The sequence below is a fragment of the Morone saxatilis genome, unplaced genomic scaffold, assembly GCF_004916995.1.
Source record: "Morone saxatilis isolate NCDOM2014 unplaced genomic scaffold, NCSU_SB_2.0 Contig21, whole genome shotgun sequence".
NCBI lineage: Eukaryota > Metazoa > Chordata > Actinopteri > Moronidae > Morone > Morone saxatilis.
Window position 1 is genome coordinate 2,687,340 of NW_023339774.1, and position 10,921 is coordinate 2,698,260.

Below are 10,921 nucleotides of genomic sequence, written 5' to 3' on the forward strand. Positions count from 1 at the left end.
TTAAACAAACTGATGTGTATTTACCATCAACCTGAAGGACACACTCCATAAAGCACCAACACCAGTCCCAGTTGACTTTTATATAATGCTGTTTTTCTTGGTGTTGTTGCACATCAAACTCAAGGAACACAAATAGCTACACAGACATGTATTATTGTCTGGAATTCCCTGTGTGTGTTTGTGTGTGTGTGTGTGTGTGTGTGTGTGTGTCAGCCCGCTCACAGTCTGAACACAGATATAGAATGAGAGTCATGGAGACAGATGGAAATAAATGGTTTACTGACTGGATTTCTGGGTCACTGTCCAAATGCCTGATTGGCTGTTTGATTACTTACTGACTTAATTGCAACCTGATTGGCTGTTTGACTGAAGAACTGTTGACTGACTGATTGACTGGTACTTGCGAACTTGCTTAAAAACAGCTGATTGGTTGCTTAACTATCCCAGCTCCCAGTGGAATGTAAGACAACCGTTCACACTGTGATTGTCTGACTGTATTAATATTTGTCTTAAAATAATTTACCAGCCATTAATACCTCATTTATTACGAAAGCAAATATGAGTACAAGTAATTAAAAAGTTAAAAAAAGCTTTTTTTAACATGGTTTGTCCATTGTTCTTATTTCTGTTGTGGAAATGTGCGCAAATCTGCACATTTATCATTATATAATACCTTATTTGCATATTTAAACATACAATTTCAGAAAACTTTTAATACAAAAATTTAAGTAATTAATGGAGGATGTTTAATGGTAATGTCTAGTATTTAGTCCATTTTTCATTCACGTGCAGGAGACTTTTGTCTGTTTTAGGCATCTTCTTGCAGCCTGCTTATAATTTTCAGGGTTTGTTGTTTTTAAATGTTTGAAGAGGATATTGCTGTTACTGCTGTGTGGCACTTTCAGCACTTTACACAGTCATGTGACACAGATTAGCTCAGTATGTCAGGGCTGTTTTAGCACAAACATTACAGTAATGCACCTCAAAATTTTGATGATGCAGCCACCCACGTTTGGATTTATATCATTGTATTAGTGATAATTTATAAAAGGAATTGATACCAAATGAGTAGATTGTGAGTACTGAAGTATTGATCCCCTAGGATCGATCCGCCCGTCCCTATCAGCCAGGTATTGTACCTGTTCAAAAGTAATGCAGTCATTTAGGTCTGACAAGAGTTAGCTGCCACACAGAATGAATGCATTATACTCCTCACTCACTCCAAAAAATAACTAAAAAGGGTTAACTGCTAAGAAAATGTGAGTGTGTGTATGTGAGCAAGAGTCTATATCATTGAGGAGTGAGTAGGCAACAGTTAGGGTTAGTTAGTTAGTTAGAGATGAGTCATATATTTTAAATGAAAGCTTGTTCCAGTTGGCTTAGTGGGTAGAGCTGGCGACCCATGTAAGCCGGACTCTGCACGCAGGTTGCGAATCTGATGTGGCCCTTTGCTGCGTGTCATCCCCTCTCTCTGCCCCCGTTCCTGTTTCTCTTCAAGCTGGTCTATGCATTTAACGACGGCAATTTAAAAAGGCCCTGCCAAGAAAAAAAAAAACCTGAAGACAGAACACACTGAACTATTTGGGGCTTTATTGTCATCCACATGTTTTAATACTAAAGATTGAATTTAATGAACAAAGTCAGGACAAACTATGGGCATATTTGGTTTAAGCTCTTCTGTGAAGTTACTTACAGCCCTCCGGTTTACACCACTCCTGCCTTTAATTCAAAACTCAACCCAGTGAGAAACAACAAGCTTCCTACGTGCCCAGCAAAACCTGAATAATTAGAGACTAGTTTTAGGTTAATAATGAATAATGATTAATTATTATCAGATTCAGATGTTAATACTGGTCACACTGATCATTATGTAGCTCAGTTTTCACCTCAGAGACTCAGATCCTCCTCTCATCACATGCTCTGAAAGAAAATAGCAAACACACTCTAATCGGCTTATATGGGAATAAGATAAAGGGAGAGAGAGGGAGAAGAGGAGGAGGGGATTCAGTTACTCAACCCTGATCCAGATAATGTATACGTTTGTCATTAACGTGAAGTCAAATTTTATTTATATAACCCCAAATCAAATATCACAATTTGGCTTTGGGAGCTTTACAATCATTACATACAGTAATTAAGCATTATTCTGTTATTGCAGCACATTTTCTCAAAGTATTTAGGTTATTGTAAATTCAGCATAAGACCCGAAATACCAACGCACACTGCGCTGGGCACCAAACTATCAGTGCTGTGTGCGCTGGTCCCTGCGGCACCATGGAAGCAGGGCCCTTAAAGTCTGATGTAACAATTTAAAGTAAACTACCAACCTCTGTCAATGTTTCACTGTGTTATCTATATTTTCCTGTCCATTACATTCAGATTGACTCTGTTCTCTGCCTGTTGTCCCATCTGTTTCCTCTACTTTACTGTCAGCAGTGATTTAGTTCAGGAAAATGAGTTCTGATGTTCTCAGATAATTTCTCTTTTAACTGCAGTTCTGCTTGTTGTGTCTAATCTGGTCGGATTATCTGTCAGATATCTTGAATTGATCCAATACTCCACAGAACAAACTATAACTCTGTCATCAAGCGTTTTTCTTCTTTCTCCTCCATTTCTCTGCAGTCCAAGAAAGAAACAGCTCTATTAAACTTTATTTCATGGCATTTTTATGTGAACAATGGCTCCTCTCCCTTCTACCAAACTACCAAAATATCTGTCAAAGTCCCTCATTCCCCTGATAACTTGTTGGATTTATAGAAACATTTTAACTGTTCTGTTTGGTATTATTGTCCCTTATCATCTTCTGTAGTTCTCATCTGCCTGGCCCCTCCTCCTTCCTTCTCTCCGTCTGTGTGATGGGAAATTAATTTTCTTTTCCCTCTCACTCTTAAGTTGTGATGCTTTTTATTTGGCGCAGTTGAAATCTAATTCTGTCAGATGCCTTTGATTCATCTGTGAGCGAGAGGAGAGTGTGACTAAGCTGCTGTGGCTTTAATAAAAATAATTCCTTCTTTATGAAGAAGTGGTGTGATGGAGGCCCTCCACTGTCTCTGCATTAGGGAAATTAACATCCAGAGCCATTTCTCAGACTGCTCTATTAACGGCGTGAATCTGGCAGCCGCAGAGTGCCGAAAATATTGGTTGTATTAAAAACCTGTCGGATCGTAAATTAAACTGCAAAACAAACACGTAATTGATAACGGAGGATAGAAAAATAAGACCTCGGGCTTTCAATATTGCCAGTCTGTGCCTTCATACAGTAGTACTGAGTGGAAGAAAGCTAATGTGATTGGGGGTACATGTGTTTATACTGCATCTGTCCTGCGTCACTACTGTATTGAAGACTGTTAGGAAGGGCAAGGGAAAAAATAGATGGAATATTAGGAATAAAAGTCTCTGTCGCAATATTAAAGAAGCATGACATAGTAAGTCAAATCTATCTGTGGTAAAGTTTGCATGCATGTACTCTAATTGTAAAAAAAGCATTATCATTTCCAAAGTAATACGATATGAAATATAGGGCTGCACAGTATGGTAAAAACATCATATTGCTATTATTTTAACAGATATTGCAATATGATTTATGATGAGTGTAGGACTGATTGTTTTTGCATCACAAATGTAATTTTCACTGAAAAAACAGTGAAACATCTGGAGAACAAGATTTGTAGGTCAGGGCATCTCTTCAGAACTACTGTACCTCATTATAATGCTGTTTGTCACACATTTTAGCTGGTGTCCACAATGGTGACCAGAGAGTTCGGGCAAACAAATACATGAATGGAAGATGCCCAACTCCTGGCTTGACGTTAAGAGAGCAGAACCCATAAGCTGTGTTTTCCATCAACGTATTTTTATGCAACTATTGAAGTATAGCATATACTATTAGAAAAGTAACCAGCAAAATAAAATAAAAAGTCCTCAATTTCCGTAAAGTTTTACGCTTGCTTGAGCTAGATTTAGCATTTTGAATAAGAGTTAATGTTCTTAAAGGGAGTTGGGAACAAACGTAACAGACGTAACAAACATTTAACATCGCATAACCAATCAGCTGTTCCCGCTCTGACAGTCCCCTCATTTCTCCTATGGCTCTATAACCCACGATCACTGCACACAGATCCGATGGAACCTTCCTCACATTAATACATTGAACAGACAGAAAAAAGGTTAGGTTACTCTACTTTCTTTGTATCCATAGGTAGGTTTGGTTTGCAGTAAGAGCCAAAGCAATCTTACTGAAAATATTTTAACAACAAGTAAGTCAACAATAGATATGATACAGCATGATAAATGATAAAAGACTGAAAAAACAAAGATAAATAACCACAAAAATACAGATATATCCACCTGAAGAATTGTTGACGAACCAACTCGTAATAATCGCATAACAGTAGCGTATGGAAACAAGCATTTACTACCATTGTCTTGTGCTGATTTTACTTGAAATTCGGGTAAAATAGTTGCTCTTCTATTTGTGGAGCCCTTTATATTCCGATAAAGAAACCTAAACAAGTTAGATAAAGCGTAATGGTGCGATACAGATTATAAGCTCTAGTAGCTTTCTCCATTTTGGACTCTGCGGTTCTCTGTTCACTTAAAGGCCAACACTGTCAGACTTCAGTTCTTCCTTGGTCAAGGAGGAAGAAGGTAATTCTTTGTAAAAACTGGTGCATGATCAGCACAGATGTCAAATGAACAGGATGTGTAGTTACAGGACTAATAAAAGCAGTTTGGTCTTGTCTGGTCTCCTTTTCTTACAAAGTTAAATCCAGTTTGTTGGTAGTATCTCATGCGGACGCCCCCTGACCCCCCACCCCCCCTCCCATACACACTAATTGAGGGGTTGTGTTTCCAGCGAGCGCAGATAGCTCCTCTGTCTGTGTCTTAAGACGGTAAAATACACTTAACCTTCAGATGGACTCGGGCCGGTTGGAAGGGCAGCCACCGTTTCGGGACTCAAATCTTTTTTCTCTATCAACTTAATTGTGTTTTTCAATTATTTCCCCAGATTTTCTGTCTCCTGACATTTGCTGTAAGGACAGTGTTTCCCCCCAACTCCCCCCTCTCCTCCCACAAAACTCCTTTGTTTTAAGAACTTGAAAGGCTTATGTTAGACTTGAGGCTGCCTTCAGAGTTAAGTTTCCCTTTTCTGTTTTTTTTGGAGTTCTTCATATTCATAAATTCATAATTTTTTTTACCATTTTGATTAATACTTTGCTCTCACACTATTTTACTGTCTGTCGTTCACTTTTTCTTCCTCCCTTCTTTCTCACATCAGTTTCCTGCTGGTATTGATCCCCTACCTCGTTCCCTGGTGATCAGGTTTTACCAGTCTCCCATTGATTACCAATGGAGGCAGAGTTGAGGTGCATTATGGGAAGATGGTGGGGCTGCTGTTTGAGAGGAGAGGCATGGGAAGGTTGTTGGTTTGATTTCCTCAGCAGGGTTAGGTAAACTGTGCACTAAACTGTGGATTACTTTTCATTGTTAAAAAAAAACCCAAATACATTATAACCACTATCACAATTCAGGACTTGTTAACTCGCTCAAACTCAGCCACCAGCATTGTTTATATACTATTATAAAAACAGTTGATTTTTTTACTTTAAAATCTAACATGATGCAACTAAAAGTAAAGTGTTACTCATCATGCAAATTACTTTAGTTTAATTTTATGATTTTCAAATACTATATATTACAATATAATTAATATAATAAATTTAAAGCATTCTGCACAATTTCTAAATTCATTTTTTGTAGAACAACCCATACAGCAAAGAGGAGTTGTTGAATTTTGCTGTGTTTTTATTCCATTGTGTTTTTAGTGTTCTTGTTGAGAGGCAGAACGAGTCGATAGTGTAGTATAGGTGAGGTTACTGTTACTATAAGCAGATATCCAGTGTAGAATCTACTGAACCGTGTGTGTGTGTGTGTCGTCTGCGCTGTTGTCTGGAGTGTATCACAGTATTAAGATTTTAACTGCAGTAAAAATCTGATATTGTTGTTTCTAGCTGTGATGAAGGCAGTGTGGACATTCTGTGGACAAAAACAGCTTAAATTCAGTCCTAATAAGGATAAACTTTATAACTCTAAAAAATCCTGTATTCATACAAAAACTAAAATGCTTTTATTTGAATTGTCACTAAATTAAATACAGAGGTTAAATGAACAGCTTTTATTATCTGGATGACAAGTTAATTGGTAGAGAGCTGACCCCAATTGTGTGTGTGTGTGTGCGTGTGTGTGTGTGTGTGTGTGTGTGTGTGTGTGTGCGCTGCAATATTGATTACAGTTCCTCAGACAAAGAAATGAGCCTTCCATTTTTCCCTCTTGTCTGTCTTTTCTCCTCTTTCCCCCATGCCATCCTTTTCTCTCCCTCGCTCACACCATAACTCCTTGTGTTATCTCTCCCTCCTCACCAGTCGTCATTGTTCTGTCTATTTTAAATTATGCCAAATAAAAACAAAAATCCTCTAAAAAAAAAAACTCAAAGCAAACATTAATATATAAAAATATAAGTGTAAATACAATAAAAATAAATAAAGCTTGTGGTAATCTGAATATATTTTTACTTTTATGGAAAGGTGAAAGAGTTCTTTCTGATTTTCTTCTGCTCAGTTTTTATGACACGTCCATATTTTTTACAGTGATTGCATGGACTCCACAGGTTGCTGCATTACACCATCCTGCCCTTTTTTAATAGATTCTTTCCTTTATGGATAATGTCATTTCAGCCCCAAAGCCTTTTTATCCTGATCCATCCATGGTTTTTATGAAGATTTAGCCGAGCTGAGGCGAGCAGCGAGGGGAGCTTGTCCGTCCCCCTCTTTAGTTTATTGGGTTATGTTTGGGAGTAGGTTGGCCAACAAATAGGATTTAGATACAATGTCATTATAATAGATCTGCCGGTTGTGAAGGAAGCGGGTCGATAGGCTTCAAAAATCAATCAGCCCGTTCGCACGGCTCGAAAGAGGCAGCAGGTACACACAGACAGGAAGTGATGCTGCCTGACGACTGTCCACAGAAAACCTCACATCTCGCAAATGATGAACGTTCAAGTACGTCCTGTCTTTTTTGGTACCTTTGGAAATCTCCTTGAATTTAGACTAAAGTTCTGACTTTGAATAATTCCATCATGCTTCAACAATGAAGTATTTTAAACCCAAGTAACCCAGTAAGACTGAAGACTGACTGTGATCAGCTATGTTCATGCTGGTTTTGTCATCTTTGTTGCTTTATTTGGTTAGTAAAGGAAAATTCTGATATTTTTCAACCTGAGTCTTATTCTTATAATGGTATCCATTTTCACTGTTTCAACAGAGGGAAATATAGATGATATAAATTGTCCTGAAAGGCTTTGATTGCATTATAGGGGTTATAATCGATAGTATGACCCATAATCTTCCTTTACATTGCTCTAAGGCAGTGCTTCCCAACCTGGTGGTCTGGTACCCCCACTAGGGGTCACCAAAGCTTCGTGGGGGGTCACGAGGCCTTCCTGATTTTAAGGCGTACTAGAAACGCGTATACATATACCTATATCACAGGATTTGGTTAACTTATGTGAAGAAAAGTAAATAGAACAATTACCAAGCATCAGAGAAAAGAAAACACTGAATTTGTCAAAAAAACCAAGCCTATTAAGTCTGTATGATTGTTAACAATGATTTAAAAAAATACATAATATAATTGTATAAAAAGTTCCTTTAATAGGAAAAAAAAGTCTGCACAGTTACTGAGTTAAATATTTGAGTTCATTATAGTTTTTAATATAATATGAAATATCTATACAATATGTCACTGAGTCAGGGGTTGTCAGTTTACTGAATGATAGAAGAGGGGTCCCTTAAGGAAAAAGGTTTGGAACCACTGCTCTAAGAAGTGGAGGACACAATAATGTCATAGGTTCTTTAACAAAAAAGAAAAGAAAAAAACCTTAAACTAAACTAAACTTTTAAAAAACTTATTATACATACACATTCTAGATCAAATTATTGATAAATTATATTTCCCCAGAAGACACACAGAGGAGGTGACAGTAGTTTTTAATCTTGCATAGACTCATATGCAGATGCAACTGTTTATAGAGATGTTCAATCTCCTGAAATGTATCAATAACTTTTACTATAGATTAGATGTTAGAGATATAAACTGTGTTTCTGCAGCTACACAGCCTCAACTCTCCCCTCAAATGGGACAATGTTTCCAGAAGAGCAGCCATGCTTATTCCATTTTAAATATCAGAAACAAACACTAATGACCGTCCAGCAAGGTGTGTCCATCCAATCAGGCTTCAAAAGGTTTACTGACTGTGGGTAGTAAACCCACCAGTGCATATACACCACACATTGTACCCTTGTTCTCCACTCTCTTCTGTAAGGATGCTAAGAAATGAATCCCAATCCCCATCATTCATCATTTCAGTTTTGAAGTTTAAAATGGACTACCAATGGTCCACACCCCTGCCTGTAAAAGCTAGGTTTATATACAACAAAATGTCTTGATTTTGTCCACGAAACCTGCAGATACCCCTTCTCATCTGTCTGAATCAGTCTCTTTACTTTCTCTTTTGCTGTAAATCTCAACTTTTTAGTGATTCTGGTTGGGAGTCTATCTCTAATTCTGTTATCTACTGGCCCAGTCTGGCCTGGGGATGGATGCCATCTATAATCCATTTATCAGAGCCGGCCACTGGGCCTTCTTCCAAATGACAGCTGGCCTTTAGCAATCTCATTATAAAAAGCACCAGGATATAGTATGGAAATATGGGGGGAGGGGGCTCCCAGGGTTTTGAAAAATGGACTGAGAAACGAACACGCAATGGAAAAAATATTAGAACCCAATCTTTTTTTAATGTATACATTTCTGTATGTCTTAAATCACACTGTTCAGTATTATTTTCCAAAAAACAGTAATGGTTACACTACTGCACAGTGCCAAGAGTTGATGCCGATCACTGCCTGTGAATCTCAGGTGTCTCGTGGATAAAATCCAAATGCAATGTAATAATACTTTTATTTATTTATTTTTTTTACACTTAGCCACATATATGCATCTCCATTGGCCAGATAACAAATCTACTTGTCATCCATTTTGGGTTACGTGCCAGTCAAGTTCGGACCTTCGCCAGTGGTAGTAATGGACTTGAAGCTGTTTGGTAACTGCCAAAAATACCAGTTGCATCTTACCACAGTAAAGTAATATTTTCTTCAGATGTACACTGTGGGAAATCCTGCTGATTAATCACAGCCTCCCTTTATCCTGAGTTGTCTATTTTTAGTTTACAGTCATCATTCCCCTCATTTAGGTTCATGATAATAGATCCAACACACAAAGAGAAAACTCCATTAAGATTAACAGGTAGTAGAGCTTTGATTTTCTGCCCAAAACCGATTGGACCCCAAACATCCTGCTGCGTTCGGTCCCAAAACTGTTGCGTTAGGTTGGGTTCAGGTCGGGCTTGGACAGAATTAGATTTAAAAACGGGCTCCCCAGGGGTTTTGAAAAATGGACTGAGAAACGAACAGCAATTGGAAAGAAAATTAGAACCCAATCTTTTTTAATGTATAATTCCTGTATGTCTAAATCACGCTTTCAGGTATTATTTTCCAAAAAACAGTAATGGGTTGACACTACCTGCACAGTGCCGCCAAGGAGTTCGATGCCGCATCATTACTGCTGCTGAATCTCAGTGCTGTTTCCCGTGGGATGAAGAATCCGAAATGCCGCAATGTTAATAATACGTTTATTATTTATTTTTTTACACTAGCCACATATTTCTCTGTTGTACGGCGCTCCCATAGATTAGTTATGCCGTATGCTCTATGCATCTCCACTTGGCCAGATATACACAAATCTACTTGTCATCCATTTGTGGGGTACGTGCCCAGTCAAAACTGTGTGTGGTCAGTCTCGCCGACCTGTCGCCAGTGGTCACAGGTAATGGACTGTGGCAATGCTGTTTGGTTAGACTGGCCAAAACATACCATTGCACAATCTTACCACAGTAAAGATAATATTTCTTCAGAATGCGGTCACACTGGCTCCTGGAAGAATCCTGCCGGATTAATTCACAGCCTCCCTTATATCGCTGGAGTTGTCTATTTTAGTCTTACAGTCATCATGTCCCCCATTTCTAGGTTCCGGTATGATAATAGATCCAACAAACACCAAGAGAAAAAGTCCATTCAGATAACAGGAGTAGGTAGAGCTTCTTTTGATTTTGTGCTGCCCAAACCGATTGGACCGAAACATCCTCTGCCCGTTCGCCTTGTCGCAGTCCCAAAGACCCGTGTTGCGTTATGTTGGGTTCGGGTCCGGGCTTGGACCAATTAGATTTAAAAATACGATATTTTCCATGATTTTAGTTGTATTAATGTTTGCAACTGGTTATTGAGTTAGTTTTTAAAATAGGTTTCACTAGTATTATATGCGACAATGTAGTTGGACGTTTAGTCTTAATCTGGGTGGATTTTGGGCCTTAGGTTACGTCAGGCGTATAATCTTTTGGGCCTGATCAAAGCCTTAACAAGGAGAGTGACACAAGCAGTGACTCCAGCCTCTGCTCTATCTCTCCCACCGTCTTCGGCTCTCTTTTTCCCTTCTCTCCGTCTGTTGGTTTGTGTGTTGTGTTTGGTCGTTGTTGAGGGAGGAGATTGGACGATGTGATTTGTGGGGGGCCGTTTTAGAAGGTCGGGTAGGAGCTAGGAGAGGCTGCGTCACGCTGGTGCTACTTCTCTGTAGCGGCTTTGCATCAGCCTAAAGATTATACCTTGATGCCTACCTAAGGCCCAAAGCCACCCGATACAGACTAAGTCAAACCTACATGCTGCGCATTCAATATAGTGCAAAACCTATTTTAAAACTTAATCCAATAACCAGTGCAAACAGTTGAATAATAAAGATAGGACAATATCTATTT

The 10,921-nt window shown here is 38.6% G+C and overlaps 1 protein-coding gene across 2 annotated transcripts in view; it reads left to right on the forward strand.

The window, feature by feature from the left end:
* The window catches only part of LOC118332366 (WD repeat-containing protein 7), a 141,759-nt gene that overhangs the window by 92,896 nt on the left and 37,942 nt on the right, over nucleotides 1–10,921 (forward strand). The window lies entirely within an intron of this gene.